The sequence below is a fragment of the Macrobrachium rosenbergii genome, chromosome 59 (assembly GCF_040412425.1).
Source record: "Macrobrachium rosenbergii isolate ZJJX-2024 chromosome 59, ASM4041242v1, whole genome shotgun sequence".
Taxonomy (NCBI): Eukaryota; Metazoa; Arthropoda; class Malacostraca; order Decapoda; family Palaemonidae; genus Macrobrachium; species Macrobrachium rosenbergii.
In genome coordinates, this window is record NC_089799.1 from 16,345,875 (window position 1) to 16,359,974 (window position 14,100).

Genomic DNA, 14,100 nt, shown 5'->3' on the forward strand with positions numbered 1-14,100 from the left:
CCACTCCGATCTGTCCCTTTTTTTTACCTGGAACAGATATTGAGATAACACAGATAACAGGGGCCAGGAGGATATTTTATGCCACTCCCTTAAGAAGATTACCCCAACTAATCTTCTTAAATGGACTTTAAGCTGCCCGAATTGTCTTACCTCCGCAAGAAACCCAGGGCAACGGAATCGCTGCCCACCTGGCCAGTGAATCATGCTTGTACACAGCCCCTACCCCTGGCCGCGTGCCTTAAAAGGGAGAAGCAGTTGAGTTAGTTGTGGAGCAGAAGACATGAAGTAAGAATCTTTGAGAGACAGTCCTCCACACGGGCGAGCAGTATCTTTGCTGAGAGCTCACCCTTCATCCCTGTCCGACTCCCGACTCCAGACTCCAATCTCCAGTCATCCTTGAGAGAACGCCATACGTGTGATCTTCCCTCGTCCTTATTTCGTCAGAGACCAGCTTCCCCTAAGGTAAAGTGGAGTAAAGACTTTTCGGTCACGAAAGTTTGCCCTTTAGAAAGCCTGGAGTACCAGCATTTCATTTCTGTCCTTGTGCCAGTTTATCCCGTGCCATTTCCAATTTCCTGCGTTCGAGTGTAAAAGTGGTCATTCATTCCTCGAGTCTTTGGCGCCCTCAGTGCAAACTCGAGTCATATTCGGTGTTATATTGTTCCTTTACTGGCGTGTAATGTGTAAATCTCTCTTGCAGATGGACCCATTCACAGTGGACTCATCTTGGCCTGTGCCTTGCCTTTATTCAAGACTCCAGCCGAAGGATCTGCAGGCGTTGCAAGCCCTTTATAAATTTACTTATCAATTTTCCCTTCAAATGCTTGCTTTTGTAAATATAATTCTTTAATTTAGCCCAAGTGTTTTACATAACATTTTCCTTATGAAGTAGAGCCTTCAGCTCTAAATTCTCCCCTTTTTCTTATTTTTTTTACGATTTCCCTTTACGCAAGTCAGAACTCCAAGGCCAATTAAACAAAGTTTCCGTTGCCGGCCTGTAAACTACCATAAACCCAGAGAAATACGTAAAAATATACATGTATGCATTTGTATATATGTATATATATACATACTTGTATATATGTATTTATATACATTTATACAAAAGCATACATGTATATGTAATTGTAACAACCAAAGTGCCGTCGTAACTCCACGAATTCTTCACTTTTTGGATGCGCTTTTCAGTGGTCTAAGGCTTTGTAGTAACATGCATATCTAAAGAGATTGAGAAGCATTCGAGATGTTAAGAGGATCCTGTATTTATTACAGTTACATACGTATATAGTAATCAGTACTTGATAAATTATATATATATATATATATATATATATATATATATATATATATATATATATATATATATATATATACATATATATATAAATAATCAACACACAATCACGTGGAACAGAAATAAATTTCTGACTCACGTCGGGATCGCACTGAGGTCTTTCAGGTGGAAGGCAAGGGCGCTTTCACTAGGCCATACAAGTCTAAAAGAAGTCGGAACCTGAAAGCAATTGCCCAAGGAAATTACCTGGGCAAGCTAACTGCTTGCATAGCAGCGAGTTTTCCCCAACTTCCCCGACTCAGCAATGACCCAATAGACAGCATTTCATTCGAATTATCCCTTCTGAGTGAATAAGATAGAAATAATCAACACAGGTCTTGCCTTCCACCTGAAAGACCTGGGTTCGATCCCGACGTGAGTCATAAATTTATATATATATATATATATATATATATATATATATATATATATATATATATATATGCATATATATATATACACACACACACACACACACACATATATATATATATATATATATGCATATATATACACATATACATATATATACATATATATATATATATATATATATATATAAACATACAAAGAAAGTTGCCTCTCTCCTCAAGCGTAGTGAGGAGCATAGAATCCCTGTCGTTTCCCCGCGTCCCTTCTGACGTGAGGGCGGACATGTCAGCTATCATTACTGGATCCACGTAAGAAATGCGATCTGATTGCAGAACCACACGAGTCACCAAACAAGACACCGAGGTTCGCGTCTTTTCTGCCTAATACTCTCTTCTTCTTCTTCTTCTTCTTTTCGTCCTGTCACTACGATTTTCTTGCTCGCTTGTGATCGTAATCTAGAGTCCTACTTGTGTTACGCTGTATTTAGATAGATTGTTTGTGTTATGAGGCTGAAAATCTTCTTATCTGCTTTCATTATTGGTTGGTTCTGTAATTGGTTTTATTTCTAGTGTACCTAAGACTAGTTTTACGAGTCTTAATTGTCAAACTTTTACAGATCCCGGACAATTTTCAAGGTTTAATAATCCCGGGATATTTTTGCTAATCCCGGGAAATCCCGGGATAAAATTAAGCACAAAAATAGGGACAAATTTGACTGCAGGATGGTTGTGGACTTGTTGTTCTGTTTATATTTTTATATACTGTAAATACAGACAATTTCTGTCATTATTCTTATGATAATATTGACAGATGTTTAGATTATGTCAATGTTTTGATATTTTTATATAAAATATTTTATATTTTCAGTGAATTGTATTTTCCCATCAACAGCATCTTGCTAAAATTGCTAAAATCTTGTAAAATTTTAAGTTGCAACACTTTTGCAAGATAAGGCCTGTCAAATAAATCCATGGAGGGAAGATAAAGCGTCTGTTTTAGTGTTTCCAGTTAATATTGCAGTAACTAAATCTATAGAGGGATATAAACCGGATATAAATAATCCGTGACAAGTTTGCAGATTTTTCAAGAGGAACATATTCCTTCTTTATCTTGTGGAAACATAGTATTACTGTTTACCTAATGCTATATTTTGTATATTTGGGACTGTAATCACGCGAAGCCGTTCCAACAGAGTGTATGCTTTGAACACGTTTGCAACAGGTTTTGAACAAGAAGTGTTTGTGATGAGTGACTGCAGCCCGTGTGGGGTACCGTCCACTGTGTCTTGTTATATAAGATCTTCTTCTATGAGAATCTTCTTAATCATTTAGTTCATGTTATAAATAATGAACTATAATTTACATTTTCATTCGCACTGGGATTTGGAAGCAAAACAAAAGTAAAGTAGCAAACGAAGCATATTTTAGCTCTTGTTCTTATTCCTCTTACTTTGTTGACAAACAAAGTGTATATATGCTGTAATTAAACATTAGGTGGGATTAATAAAACAGTCAATCTACAGTAATATTTCTGCATATCTAGTAATGCTAAGCACATCAAAAACCTGAAAGGAAACAAGGTATAATGTGTAATTTTAGATAAAGTTGAAAATCCAGGAATTCCCGGGATCCCGGGATTAGGACTAATTTTATCCGGAATCAGGACAAAGAAAAAAGCTCCAAAACGACAATCCCTATATACAGAGTATATATATATATATATATATATATATATATATATATATATATATATATATATATATATATATATATATACAGTATATATATATATATATATTAGACTGATGGATATGTAGATAGATAGATAGATAGATAGACAGTTATTATTATTATAAGACTACAATAAATCATTTCATCAACTGGGGTTGGCCCTATAAAAACAACAGTCCAAAGTCACTGTATCAGTCATATTTTAACTGCTGAATTGTGGATAAACATCAGAGAGTCAAACTTTCACAGCATGAGCCACTTTATACCCTACTAGGAAACATCATAACACTTCTGTGATTTTATTATTATTATTATTATTATTATTATTATTATTATTATTATTATTATTATTATTATTTCACATGGAACAAGCGCACCAAAGGGGCCATTGACTTGAAATTCAAACTTCCAAAGAATGTTGGTTTCAACCTCCCACAGCAGACCCCTCACTGCATCAGTAACTGATCATGATACATAGCTAGGGATTTCTCATCTCCCTGGTGGAGACACGAACCCGCGACATCTGAGTGGCATGCCACGACACTAATCACTATACCAGTGGACCAGTTTATTAAGACCATTGTATTTCAGTACCTCATTCACTTTAACCTTCCTCTCCTCCTTCCTCCAACACATTCGTTTTACGTGATCGAATTATCTTGCGTGCATCTCCACATTACTCATCATGGTAATTTTTCTCATGTCACATATTCTTCACAAACAATTTATCCTAGCTGCTTCATTCATTCTACTCTCATTATCATTCACCACGCCCACTTCACCTCTATAAAGGAGAGTTGGCTCAAGAATCCAATTGTACGTTCCAACCGTTGCTTCAATAGATACAGGTATCTTCCCAATATGAATTTTCGTTTTCATTTTTCGATCAACCATATTAATATTTATTGCCACTTCCTCCTGGTTTCCATTTGTCCAAATATCCTCAGTTTATCATAATTTGCCTGAGCTTTCTCCTCTTGCAAATACTTAAACATGATGAGTGTGAACACCTGCAGAAATATACCATACACTTGCTTCAGACCATTTTTAGATTTTGCTGTATCATACGCTCTAATCCCACTCCATTTTACATCTCTATTCAGTGTATCATAAACATGTATTAGTTTATTAGTAAAATGAACAGATTCATAGCTCTATGAAAAACATCATTCTTCTTACCAACGCTTAATAGCAGGCCATTTCAATACGGGCCATCAAGTTAAACCTTTCACATTTCAAATGTGCTTTGAAGGAGAATAAAAAAAAAGCATAAAGAAAAAAAAGAAAAAATACCAAGAGGAAAAAAATAGCTTCCGACAAACTACAGAGGAAAAAAATGGAACCAATAAACATTGAAAGAAAGGAGACCGCGGAAATGGCATCGCATGCTTTTGGAAGAGGCAGAATGAGATGGCGAGTCCATTTCCCAAGCTCCCAATTCCCCACCAAAAACCCCCTTTCATCCCACGCCCTTGTTTTTATCTCTCCTGTGCGTTTCCTCGTTTCCTCTGAACTGTGCCTGCTCCTCACTTCTCGAACTGTTTGAGAGCTTCTCCTCGGATGGACGATTTTCTTTTTTTTTCCTCTTCCAACAGCTAGGTACTCATTTACCATTTCTAAATAAGAATACCATTTTTTTTTAATCTATTACAGTTTCCAGGAATGGGTATGTTTTTCTTTTCAGCATTTACCATTTGTCCATAAGAATATCATACACCTCTCTTATACTTTCCTGGGATGGATAAAGTAGGATGGTTATTGTTTCCCTTGCAACAGCTTGTCACTCATTTACCATTTGTCCATGGAACTACCATATATCTCTCTTATACATTTCTGTTATAGATATTTTTTCCCTTGCAACGGCTAGTCACCCATTTACCCTTTGTTCATAAGACTACCATATATCTCTCTTACACTTTCCTGGGATGGTATTTTTAACTTTCTACAGCTAGAAAATCATTTACCATTTTGTTCATAAGACTATTATATATTTCGCTTATACATTCCTGGTGTGGATAGTTTTTCCGTTTCGAATGTTAGCCACTCATTTAACATTTGTTCATAAGAATACCAGCAGCTAGATATTCATTTACCGTTGTTCATAAGAATACCATATATCTCTTATACATTCCTGATATAAATATTTTTTCCATTTCAAATACTAGTCACTCATTTAACAATTGTTCAAGAAAATACCTTTCACTCTCTACAACAGCTGTACACTCATTTAACATTTGTCCATAAGAATACTATGCAGTATATCTCTCTTACATATTCCTAGGGTGGATATTTTTCCATTTTCAGCAGCTAGCCATTCATTTATCATTTGTTCATAAGAATACCAAACATCTCTCTTACACATTCATTGGGTGTATATTATTTTCCTTTCAGCAGCTTGCCACTTATTTACAAATTTATTCTTAAATTGTAAATAAGTGGCTAGCTGTTGACAGGGAAATAATATCCATCTCATGAAAGTGTCATAGAGAGATTATGGTATTCTTGTGAACCATATATCTCTTATACATTCCTGGTTTGAATAGTTTTCTCTTTCAGCAGCTAGAAACTCATTTAACTTCTGTTTATGAGTATACCATATATATCTCTCTTACTTCTCCTATGTACATAATGCAGACATGTCCGTAACTATATCCTTATGATTGCTGTATAAGAATTTCACTCGTAAAGGTCTGCAAGCTATGTCTAAAAATTTTGGGGCAAGAGAAAGGCAGAAAAGCCATAGTTTCTGTGGTTGCTTTCTCAGTCAGAGGAAATTTTGTGTCTGTGAATACTGCTATCTGTCTTCTTCAGAATGACTCAGTTTTATTTACAAAGACTGAAAATCCTCCAATATTCATTAAAATATCCTCTCAGATGCCATAATATTAAGATTTTTGGTTTTATGAAGCATCTGACTCTACTACAAATTATTTTTGAGAAACTATTAAAGGCTAGCATATAACAGGGGAGTCGTTATTGGCAAATATAGTTCTGTAACAAACTTTTCAGTAATCAGTATACCTCTTAGTACTTGTGTTTTTAGCTTTGAGCAATAAGGGGGCATACAGCTTATGTAATCGTTCATAAATGCTCCCTGTATACATTCCACAATATTTTCATTACTGCAAGTGGCAATCACACATATAAACACACAGGCACACACACATACATACACACACACACACACACACACACACATATATATATATATATATATATATATATATATATATATATATATATATATATATATATATATATATATATATATATATATATATATATATATATATAGTTTTACCTACTTTTCAATTTTATTTAATTTTATTCGCTAATTTATTGATATTCACGAGTTACATTTGATTATCAATTTTATAACTATTGTTTTTGTTGTAATTATTCCTGGATTATTTAAACAGTTTTTTCAATGTAATATGGTAAAACGCAGGGCAGATGGCTTACATAAGTGTATATATATATATATATATATATATATATATATATATATATATATATATATATATATATATATATATATATATATATATATATATATATATATATAAACACTTACGTAATCTACCTGCCCTAAATTTTACTGTTTCACGTTGAAAAAGCTGTTTAAATAATTCAGGAATAATTAAAAAACAATAGCTATGAAACTGATAATCAAATGTGCTCGTCAGTATCAATAAATTAGCGAATAAATTTAAATAAAATTGAGAAGCAGGTAAAAACACACCATATAACTGCGAAAAAGAATGTTTAAAGCACCTTAAAGATTAGTGTTCGTCCTTGGAAGAGATAAAATTTCCACTGGCAACATTGTAATTCTGCATTTACCCTTCTCCCGCGCGTTCCTTCATTTCCATTTACCATTACCCAACGCTGTTTCCCCTCCCTTTTGCCTTATGCATTTTACTGCTGCTTCTCTCCCTTCACCTACGCATGAGGTGAGGTTCCCTCAGCACGGAAGGTGTTTTTTATATCGCGTTCCATCACCACTTGTCACAGCTTTCCAGTCGTCAATTTCGAGTTATTATGTAATTGCAAATTTCAGATTTTCCGTCTGTATGTTTCTCGTGTGTATGTATGTATGTATGTATGTATGTATACATACATACATATATATAAAAATATACAACAATATACATATATATATGTATATTTATATGTGCATATATATGAATATGTATATATATGTGTGTGTATTTATATATGCATACATATAAATATATATATATATATACATATATATATATATCTATATATATATATATATATATATATTATATACATATAAATATATATATATATTATATACATATATATATGTATATATATATATATATATATATATATATATATATATATATATATATATATATAGGTGTGTGTGTGTTAGCATTATTCGTAGGTCACCCATAGCAAAAGTAAACATTGCTCTCCTCATCGATCCACTGATTAAGTAAACAGTTCCCGGTAAATCTTGCAAGAATACCACGAAACCCAATGTCCGTCAAAGGAAAAAATGCTTCGATCGAGTGGATATTGCATGGATATGCATATGGCTCATAAGAACTGCATCATACGTTATTCCGTTTGTCTTTGCAGAAAGTACTCCTGCCAAACTGATTAAAATAGTAAGCATATTCTCTGCTCTTCTTTTACGCCTAATTCTTCCTCCTCATCCGTATCTTACACAGCTAGTCATTTCCTTGTACTCAGTCTGGAAACTTTCTCTATCCCACTGCACTGAGAGTCTAATCTCAGGTTAGTATCTACCATCAGGTAAACTATTTAAAGGGAAAAAGAGTCTTAGGAATGCCTCTGTTCGTGTGCACTGAGTTCCTATTTGTGTAGATTTTGTAACCAGAGTGTGATGTCAGATTGACGAAACAGCATGAAATAACAAAGAAAAGGTCTAATAATTTATGGCCTCTGAGACTTCTTGAAGACGTTTTCTATTAAACTACCTTTCTGTAATTAAAAATGGCCTAGTTGTTGGTACCTATAGCGCTGCCAGAAGTACGATTATGACTGATTTTAACCCTAAATAAAATAAAAACCACTGAAGCTGGAGGGTTGCAATTTAGTATGTTTCATGATTGGAAGATGGATGATCAACATACCAGTTTGCAACCCTCTAGCCTCAGTAGTTTTTAAGATATAAGGGCGGACGGACAGACAAAGCCGCCACAATAGTTTCTTTCACAGAAAACTCAAAAACCATAAAAATGAAAGAACAAAGGATGCTGAAATGACGCTTTATGCTTTGCAAGAGACAGAATGTCACAAAGGAATCATGACCAAAGCATCCAATTTTCCACTTACGCTACTGCGTCCCTTGCATTTTCCAGTTATCTTCTCTCTCTCTCTCTCTCTCTCTCTCTCTCTCTCTCTCTCTCTCTAAATGCATCTCCAACTCTCCCCCTTTCGAGAGCAATTCCTAAGTTTTGTCAGGCACCAGTTAAATTTTCCCTTACCACAAGGAAAAACTTTTTAGTGAATGGTTGTTTGCAGGAGCAACATCTTTTCCAGACCTTTCAGCTTTCACAGAATTCAGTTTGTTTGTTTGGTTATCTATTTGCATATTTATTCATTTATTTATTTACTTAATAAGTTTATTAATTTATTAATTTATTTTTTTTATTAATTGATTGATTTGCTTATCTATTTCTTTATTTATTTATTTTTCGCTGTATTTATTTATGAATGAATCAATTAATTATTTTCCTTGTTTATCTATTTATTTATTTATTTATTTATTTATTTATTTATTTATTCAACTACTTATTTTTGCCGTTGTGAGGCTGTTCCAAACGTGAGACTGTTCTAATTCAGGCAATATGGAGGTAAATTCTGACAACTTAACATCTCCATCATTACACCTCCATATCCGTAAAACCCATTTCCTCTGTACTGTATCATTACTCTTTTAAGGAGCAAAAACATAGCAAAAAAAAATAAGAGTTTTATTCTCTTTACTGTTGGCTTTTCAACTTTCTTCCGTGAACATTCGTACCCTTCTCTAATTCTTGCATAAATTATTCTTTACACAGGAGTGTGCTTGACAACTATCAAACAATCCGAACTTCAAGGTGAAACCATTTTCCTTCTTTCTGTTTCCCTCAGGGTAGCCTGTTAAGCTGCAAGCTTCACGAGCCTGTGGTCGCTCTGAAAAGAAAAAGAAAGAGAGAAAAAAAAATTTTCTCTTTGGGCCTAAGCATTTACCTAAAAAAAGTGTGAGCTGGGCGTGGTACTGGTAACTTTTTCCCAAAAGACTTTCAAGAAGGATTTATCATAGAACTATTATAATTATTAAAAGACTGTTATTAAAAAATAGTATTTAAAGGAGATCCTCCCCCCAACAACATCACTCTAATGACCGCAGCTTCATAAGACTCTTATAATTATCAAAAAATTGTTGTTAAAAATATTTGAGATCTTCCCAGTACATTACCCTCTATGACCTCAGCATTATTTTCGTCTTTAGATTTTTTTTAAATAAGACACTTTTTCATAATTCATCAATTGCAAATTTTTTTTTATTAAAAGACTAATTATCATAAAATTTTTATTGAAAAATTTTAGATGTTCCCAGCACATTACCCTCCATGTAATGACCTCAGCATTATTTTTGTCTTTAGACTTTTTTGAATAAGACACTTTTTTCATAATTCATCAATTGCAAAAGTGTTTTGAGCCATAAGACTTGATAAATCGAACCAAAGCATCTGCCACCGTTACAGCAGTAAACTGCAGCGAAAATTGTGACAGGATCGTATTTTAGATTTATGCAACAGATCTGTACCAGTCGTTGTATCTGTTGTGTATTCTGCGAAGTCGCATAAATAACAGTTTTCCTTCGGCAAATGAAAATGAAAGGTGTTTTGGGAATAGAGGAATTTGTGACGCCTGTCATGTGAGACAGAATTTTTTTTTATTTGCCAGAAAATCAAGTGCATAGGTTTATAAAATACAGCATCTATTTTGTGTCTGTATTAAGAGAAAATTACATACCTTATGGATTTTCGAAAAAATAGAATTGTTTACATAATAAATAGGTGAAGTTAGTTTCCGAAGTTATCTCGTCTGAATTCTTAAATTTATGTTTTTTGAAAGAAATGATTTCATGTTGTGAAATATTATTGTATTCTCAGATATATATTGCTGACAAGAATATTAGTATTAAGAACACTGGTGAACAAAGACATATAGCAACATAAAAGAATTACACACACACACACACACACACACACATATATATATATATATATATATATATATATATATATATATATATATATATATATATATATATATATATATGTGTGTGTGTTTGCGCGTGAGTGGGTATTCATGTGTCTTTGTGTGAGTGTGTACATGTATGTGTGCGTGAGATTTTTCACGAGAGACGGCGAATGGATCATGAATTTCCAATGTATTTTAAGGTCTTTTTTTCTATTTTTGTCCCCACAATACTTGCAAATACTTACAACATCAGTGGCAGATGATATAATGGCATTCGATTACGCAGACAAATTCGCAGGGGCCAACAATCGATTTTATTGTATCTTTAAGCTCACACCGGTAGACATTCAGGTTCGCTCGATCATGGAGACATATTTCGGATAATCCTGTTTAAATTATTCCCTTTCATCAGCAAAATTGCTGTCGACTCAAAAATATTTCATTCGTGAGGTTCGGTACAAATATGTAAGGTACTGATATTGATAAGTCTTTCCCAATATCAGTCATTTTGACCGCATATGTAATGTACGGCCAAAAAGGCTAAAAAAAAAGTAGGTGGTGGTAGTTTGTCAGATTTAAATGTTTTTCCTGTATTGTATCTCTCTCTCTCTCTCTCTCTTTCTCTCTCTCTCTCTCTCTCTCTCTCTCTCTATATATATATATATATATATATATATATATATATATATATATATATATATATATATATATATATATATATATATACACAAAGAAAGTTAGTAGTTAACAAGAAACGATAACTATTATTCATTAATTGCCTTTTACTTTGTTTCCCAATTTATGAGACTATTCAGAAAGGGAAATTTAGTAGGCCTGGAAGCAAAATTATTTCATTTAAATTTTCTGAGAATCATATTGATTTTTCAAGCTGGATGAGGGAAGCAATGGTATCCACCACTCTTGGAAATTCCAATATTATCGACTTAATTTAACTGCTTAGGGAATGAGTATGTTACAGTGCTGCTGTCATAAACATTTTGCTAAATTACTGTCATTCATTATACTTTTCAACATCCTATTTACCTTAGTTTGCTGGTCTTCCATAATTATTTTTTCGTACAAATGTTGTCACTTGGATTACAACCACTCAAAATTATCTTTACTAGTGTTAGGTTAAAGGTTAAAGTCCTCTTGGGCCTTGCAAGGCTCGTAGGGCCAGTGCTGAACTCCGGTTTCTTAGGCCGCAGTCAGTGGGGGAGAAGTCTTGTTGCCTAAGACATGTGGCCAGTGTGTCGCTAGGCCCACTGTTTAACCCAAGGGCTGGTACCTATTTTCTTACTAACCCTCTCGAGTTTTCAGACCGCTAGGTTGGCGGGCCACCAGGTTTATGCAATGGCGTCATCCCCAAGCCACCAGTGAGCGGCGGGATTTGAACCCTGGTCCTCTCGACTGGTAGGCTTGAAGCTTACCACCGCGTCACCGCGGCTTGTTAAATTGATCACCTACGTCTATTCTTATCCGTAGGTGTTATTTGAATATTAATGTTCCCAATGGTACTGAATGATTGATGAACGCATCCCCCGAGTCAATTTTGGCTTCAGTAAATCAGCGATATCTTTTCATTAAAGTATTTTTTTTTAAGAACGTAACTCCTAGCCGCTTAGAGTATCATGTAGATCTTGAGTATTAGTCTGATAATGTCCCTGTTCATTCAGACATATGATTATTTAGCTTTGATTTGTGTTCAACTCTGATGAAAGTCAGTTCCAGTAACATTTTCGCTCTTGTAATGATGAAAAGGCAAGTCATACCATGCCTCTCCGTTATTATTATTATTATTATTATTATTATTATTATTATTATTATTATTATTATTATTATTATTATTATTATTATTATCGACTCGAAACGAAAATATGCTTATGAGTTAAGCCAAAGATGTCATTTCCGTGCCTAGCATGTTTCCATCAAATTGAAAAAGTCGAATTACTGAGAGAATTTCCTATGACATGGAAACGTCCTACTTATCTAGTCTGTGGTGCGTACACCATGATACCTGCTTCTATGAATATCTAAAGTGGTTCATGATGCTTTTTATTTTGGAAATATTCGCCCTATTTATTTTAATACTGGGGCTCCTCACACGCTAGTATGCGTCAGGCAATGTTGTTTTGTACATGTCAGGCACTTTATTGTGATGCAGTTGTGATATTCCGAGAAATCAGCAGTGAGGAAATTCAGAAATACATCTACTTGATTTTAAGTAGAATATAATTTTATTTTAGACAGGAAGTGGAGATGTAATAGTACATATTACTTCTCGTTCCATATATATGATTTTATTTTTGTTATTACTTTAGACTTGAATCTAATGGTACATAATATTATTTCATATAGAATATAATTTTATTGTTTCTTGGACAGAAAGTGAAAATGTAGTAGTACACAATACTTCCATATACTGTATATGATTTTATTCTTCTTATCACTTCAGATTTATATCTTGTTACGTAATACCATTTCTTCCATTCATAAGATTTTATTTTCCATATTTCTTTACACTGAATTTCTTGAATTATTGCCATATGGTTAACAGCAGATTGCTTTCATGTTATTTTTTGTTATGTAACTTACACTAAAAATTAAGTACGTCAGTAAACGTTTTCTGTCCCCCCTTAAGTTATACGTAGAACATGTCTTAAAAAAAAAAGTAGTTCTCCAAGCTTAATGAACAGAGGACCCAAGGGTGTCCCAAAAGCGCAAATTAGGCTGCCTGATTAGATTCGTCTACTCTTTTTAACGCCATTCTCGTCATTTCCTAAAATAGCGTCTCCTCAAATTCAGCCAGGAAACTACCGCATGGTGTAATTTTTCTTTGTAAAATTTATTATACAATTTTTGAAGAAAATTTAATTTACGGAGGACATATTGCAGAATAATAATAATAATAATAATAATAATAATAATAATAATAATAATAATAATAATAGTAATAATAATAATAATATCAGACAAAGCTCACTACCAAAATTCAATTTTTTAGTTGACTATCAATGTCACCAAAAGCATTCCATGTACCATGAAGAATCTTTGATTAAAAAACACACCCCTTTTATTATTCCATCTTTCACATTCGTACATATCCATAAAAAGTTACGTATATCTTAGTTTAACCAGACAACTGAGCTGATTAAGAGCTCTCCTAGGGCTGGCCTGAAGGATTAGATTTATTTTTACGTGGCTAAGAACCAATTGGTTACCTAGCAACGGGACCTACAGCTTATTGTGGAATCCGAACCACATTATAGCGAGAAATGAATTTCTATCACCAGAAACAAATTCTCGAACTCGCGAACAACAGAGTGGTAGCTGAGAACGGAACCCGCTCACCCAGCGAGGATCTAGTACATATCCATAGATGTCGATCAAATTTTTTTTTTTAGTTGATGT

The 14,100-nt window shown here is 33.7% G+C and overlaps 1 long non-coding RNA gene across 1 annotated transcript; it reads left to right on the plus strand.

The window, feature by feature from the left end:
- The first annotated feature begins 227 nt into the window (after nucleotides 1–227).
- Nucleotides 228–854, plus strand: LOC136837771 (uncharacterized). The gene is made up of 2 exons (XR_010852762.1): nucleotides 228–462; nucleotides 701–854. It is a non-coding gene; the product is annotated as an uncharacterized lncRNA (long non-coding RNA).
- The last annotated feature ends 13,246 nt before the right edge of the window (nucleotides 855–14,100 follow it).